A 6000-nucleotide genomic window follows, 5' to 3' on the forward strand; every position below is an offset into this window, starting at 1 on the left:
GGTCCCATCCCATCCCACCCCTGGGGACTCATCCAGCCCTGGGGTCCCATCACATCCCATCCCACCCCTGGGGTCCCATCCATCCCACCCCTAGGGTCCCATCCCATCCCACCCCTGGGGTCCGATCCCAACCCTGGGGTCCCATCCAGTCCCATCCCATCCCACCACTGGGGTCCCATCCCACCCCTGGGGACTCATCCCATCCCACCCCTGGTGTCCCATCACATCCCATCCCACCCCTAGGGTCCCATCCCCTCCCAACCCTTGGGTCCCATCCAGTCCCATCCCATCCCACCCCTGGGTCCCATCCCATCCCAACCCTGGAGACCCATCCCATCCCTGAAGTCCTATCCCTGGGGTCCCCATCCCAACCTAGGGTCCCGTCCCACCCCTGGGGCCCCATCCCATCCACCCCTGGGGCCCCATACCACCCCTAGGGTCCCATCCCATCCCTGGGGACTCATCCCACCCCCTGGGGTCCCATCCCATCCTGTCCCATCCCACCCCACCCCTGGGGTCCCATCCCACACTTGCAGACTCATCCATCACTGTGGTCCCATCCCATCCCACCCCTGGGACTCATCCCACCCCTGGGGTCCCATCCCATCCTGTCCATCCCATCCCACCCCACCTCTGGGGTCCCATCCCACCCCTGAGACTCATCCCATCCCTGGGGTCCCATCCCATCCCACCCCTGGGATCCCATCCCATCCCACCCCTGGGGACTCATCCCAACCTGGGGTCCCATCCAGGCCCATGCCATCCCACCCCTGGGGACCCATCACATCCATCCCACCCCTGGGGTCCCATCCCATCCCACCCCTGGGGACTCATCCCAGCCCTGGGGTCCCAGCCAGTCCCATCCCATCCCACCCCTGGGGTCCCATCCCATCCCACCCCTGGTTTCCCATCCAGTCCCATGCCATCCCACCCCTAGGGTCCCATCCCATCCCACCCCTGGGGACTCATCCCAGCCCTGGGGTCCCATCACATCCCATCCCACCCCTGGGGTCCCATCCCATCCCACCCCTGGTTTCCCATCCAGTCCCATCCCATCCCACCCCTGGGGTCCATCCCATCCACCCCTAGGGTCCCATCCCATCCCACCCCTGGGGTCCGATCCCAACCCTGGGGTCCCAGCCAGTCCCATCCCCTCCACCCCTGGGGTCCCATCCCATCCCACCACTGGGGTCCGATCCCATCCCTCCCATCCCACCCCTGGGACTCATCCCACCCCTGGGGTCCCATCTCAAACCTGAGGTCCCGTCCAGTCCCATCCCATCCCACCCCTGGGGTCCCATCCCACCCCTGGGGACTCATCCCATCCCACCCTGGTGTCCATCACATCCCATCCCACCCCTAGGGTCCCATCCCCTCCCAACCCTTGGGTCCCATCCAGTCCCATCCCATCCCACCCCTGGGGTCCCATCCCATCCCAACCCTGGAGACCCATCCCATCCCTGAAGTCCTATCCCTGGGGTCCATCCCAACCTAGGGTCCCGTCCCACCCCTGGGGTCCCATCCCATCCCTGGTTCCCATCCCATCCCACCCCTGGGGTCCCAACCAGTCCCAACCCATCCCACCCCTGGGGCCCCATCCCACCCCTGGGGCCCCATCCCACCCCCACCCTGGGGCCCCATCCCACCCCTGGGGCCCCATCCCACCCCTGGGGCCCCATCCCACCCCTAGGGTCCCATCCCATCCCTGGGGACTCATCCCACCCCTGGGGTCCCATCCCATCCTGTCCCATCCCACCCCACCCCTGGGGTCCCATCCCACCCTTGCAGAGTCATCCCATCACTGTGGTCCCATCCCATCCCACCCCTGGGGACTCATCCCACCCCTGGGGTCCCATCCCATCCTGTCCCATCCCATCCCACCCCACCTCTGGGGTCCCATCCCACCCCTGGAGACTCATCCCATCCCTGGGGTCCCATCCCATCCCACCCCTGGCGCCCCATCCCACCCCTGGATCCATCCCATCCCACCCCTGGGGACTCATCCCAGCCCTGGGGTCCCAGCCAGTCCCATCCCATCCCACCCCTGGGGTCCCATCCCATCCCACCCCTGGTTTCCCATCCAGTCCCATGCCATCCTACCCCTGGGGCCCCATCCCACCCCTAGGGCCCCATCCCACCCCTGGGCCCCATCCCATCCCTAGGGTCCCATCCCACCCCTGGGGACTCATCCCAACCCTGGGGTCCCATCCAGTCCCATGCCATCCCACCCCTGGGGAACCATCACATCCCATCCCACCCCTGGGGTCCATCCCATCCCACCCCTGGACCTGCATCCCAGCCCTGGGGTCCCAGCCAGTCCCATCCCATCCCCCCCCTGGGGTCCCATCCCATCCCACCCCTGGTTTCCCATCCAGTCCCATGCCATCCCACCCCTAGGGTCCCATCCCATCCCACCCCTGGGGACTCATCCCAGCCCTGGGGTCCCATCACATCCCATCCCACCCCTGGGGTCCCATCCCACCCCTGGTTTCCCATCCAGTCCCATCCAATCCCACCCCTGGGGTCCCATCCCATCCCACCCCTAGGGTCCCATCCATCCCACCCCTGGGGTCCGATCCCAACCCTGGGGTCCCAGCCAGTCCCATCCCATCCCACCCCTGGGGTCCCATCCCATCCCACCACTGGGGTCCGATCCCATCCCTCCCTCCATCCCACCCCTGGGGACTCATCCCACCCCTGGGGTCCCATCTCAAACCTGGGGTCCCATCCAGTCCCATCCCATCCCACCCCTGGGGTCCCATCCCACCCCTGGGGACTCATCCCATCCCACCCCTGGTGTCCCATCACATCCCATCCCACCCTAGGGTCCCATCCCCTCCCAACCCTTGGGTCCCATCCAGTCCCATCCATCCCACCCCTGGGGTCCCATCCCATCCCAACCCTGGAGACCCATCCCATCCCTGAAGTCCTATCCCTGGGGGTCCCATCCCAACCTAGGGTCCCGTCCCACCCCTGGGGTCGCATCCCACCCCACCCCTGGGGCCCCATCCCATCCCACCCCTGGGGCCCCATCCCATCCCACCCCTGGGGCCCCATCCCACCCCTGGGGCCCCATCCCACCCCTAGGGTCCCATCCCCATTCCCTGGGGACTCATCCCACCCCTGGGGTCCCATCCCATCCTGTCCCATCCCACCCCACCCCTGGGGTCCATCCCACCCTTGCAGAGTCATCCCATCACTGTGGTCCATCCCATCCCACCCCTGGGGACTCATCCACCCCTGGGGTCCCATCCCATCCTGTCCCATCCCATCCCACCTCCACCTCTGGGGTCCCATCCACCCCTGGAGACTCATCCCATCCCTGGGGTCCCATCCCATCCCACCCCTGGCGCCCCATCCCACCCCTGGGATCCCATCCCATCCCACCCCTGGGGACTCATCCCAGCCCTGGGGTCCCAGCCAGTCCCATCCCATCCCACCCCTGGGTCCCATCCCATCCCACCCCTGGTTTCCCATCCAGTCCCATGCCATCCCACCCCTGGGGCCCATCCCACCCCTAGGCCCCATCCCACCCCTGGGACCCCATCCCATCCCTAGGGTCCCATCCCACCCTGGGGACTTCATCCCACCCCTGGGGTCCCATTCCATCCCATCCCAACCATTGGGTCCCATCCCAAACCTGGGGTCCCATCCCACCCCTGAAGTCCCATCCCTGGGGTCCCATTCCAACCTCAGGGTCCCATCCCACCCTTGGGGTCCCACCCCTGGGGTCACATCTCACCCCTGGGGGTCCCATCCCACTCTCATCCCACCCCTGGAGTCCCATCCCAGTCCTATCCCATCCCACCCCTGAGGTCCCACCCCTAAGGTCCTATCCCATCCCATCCCTAGGGTCCCATCCAGTCCCATCCCATCCCATCCCATCCCACCCCTAGGGACCCATCCCATCCCACCCCTGGGGTCCCATCCCATCCCACACCTGGGGTCCCATCCAACCTCTGGGGTCCAATCCAGTCCCATCCATCCCACCCCTGGAGTCCCATCCCATCCCACCCCTGGGGTCCCATCCCACCCCTGAGGTCCCATCACACCCCTGGGTCCTATCCCATCACACCATTGGGGTCTCATCCCACCCCTGGGGACTCATCCCATGCCTGGAACCCATCCCACCCCTGGGGTCCCATCCCATCCCAACCCTGGGGTCCCATCCAGTCCCATCCCAACCCTGGGATCCCATCCCACCCCTGAGGTCGCCTCCCATCCCATCCCAGCCCTGGGGACCCATCCAGTCCCATCCCCACTCCTCGGGTTCCCATCCCATCCCACCCCTGGGGACTCATCCCACCCCTGGAGTCCCATCTTATCGCATCCCACCCCTGGGGGTCCCATCCCAACCCTGGGGTCCCATCCAGTCCCATCCCAACCCTGGGGTCCCATCCCACTCCTGAAGTCCCATCCCTGGGGTCCCATTCCAACCTCAGGTCCCATCCCACCCTTGGGGTCCCACCCCTTGGTTCGCAACCCACCCCTGGGGTCCCATCCCAATCTCATCCCACCCCTGGAGTCCCATCCCAGTTCCATCCCATCCCACCCCCTGAGGTACCAACCTTAAGGTCCCATCCCATCCCAACCCTAGGGTTACATCCAGTCCCATCCCATCCTATCCCATCCCACCCCTGGGGTCCCATCCCATCCCACCCCTGGGGTCCCATCCCATCCCACCCCTGGGTACTCATCCCATCCCACACCTGGGGTCCCATCCCAACCCTGGGGTCCCATCCCATCCCATCCCCCCCCCCCCCCCCCCCCCCACCCCCCCCCCCCCCCCCCCCCCCCCCCCACCCCCCCCTCCCCCCCCCCCCCCCCCCCCCCCCCCCCCCCCCCCCCCCCACCCCCCCCCCCCCCCCCCCCCCCCCCCCCCCCCCCTCCCCCCCCCCCCCCCCCCGGACCCCCCCCCCCCCCCCCCCCCCCCTCCCCCCCCCCCCCCCCCCCCCCCCTCCCCCCCCCCCACCCCCCCCCCCCCCCACCCCTGGGGACCCTTCCACCCGTCAATCCAGTCATCCCATCCCACCCCTGGGTCCATTCCATCCCACCCTGAAGACTCATCCCACCCCTTGGGACTCATCCCACCCCTGGGGAACTATCAACCCTGATGTCCCATCCAGTCCCATCCCACCCCAGGGGTCCATCCAGTCCCATCCCACCCTGGGGTCTCATCCCACCCCTGAAGTCCCATCCCTTGGGTCCCATTCCAACCTCAGGGTCCCTTCCCACCCTTGGGGTCCCACCCCTGGGTCGCATCCCACCCCTGGGGTCCCATCCAGTCTCATCCCACCCCTGAGTCCCATCCCAGTCCTATGCATCCCACCCCTGAGGTCCCACCCCTAAGGTCCCATCCCATCCCAACCCTAGGGTCCCATCCCATCCCATTCCATCCCACCCCTGTGGTCCCTCATCCCAACCCTGGGGTCCCAGCCAGTCCATGCCCATCCATCACCCTGGGGTCCCATCCCATCCCACCCTTGGGTCTCATCCATCCCTGAGGTCCCTTCCACCCGTGGGATCCCATCCCATCCATCCTATCCCACCCTTAGGGTTCCCTCCCATCCCACCCCTGGGTCCTATTCCATCCCCTCCCACCACCCCTGGGGACCCATCCCAACCCTGGGGTCCCAGCCAGTCCCATCCATGCCATCCCACCCCCTGGGGTCCCATGCCATCCCACCCCTGGGGTTCCATCCCATCCCTGGTCCCATCCCACCCCTGGGGTCCCATCCCATCCTCCCTGTGGTCCCATCGCAACCCTGGGGTCTCTTCCAGTCCCATCCAACCCCTGAGGTCCCATCCTCAACCCTGCTGGTCCATCCCACCCCTGGGAACGCATCCCACCCCTGGGGTCCATGCCATCCCATCCCACCCCTGGGACCTATCCCATCCACCCCTGGGGTCCCATCCCATCCCCAACCCTGGAGACCCTATCCATCCCTGAAGGTCCTATCCCTGGGTCCCATCCCTACCTAGGTCCCGTCCCACCCCTGG

Source organism: Colius striatus, chromosome 10 (genome assembly GCF_028858725.1).
Source record: "Colius striatus isolate bColStr4 chromosome 10, bColStr4.1.hap1, whole genome shotgun sequence".
NCBI classification, from domain to species: domain Eukaryota; kingdom Metazoa; phylum Chordata; class Aves; order Coliiformes; family Coliidae; genus Colius; species Colius striatus.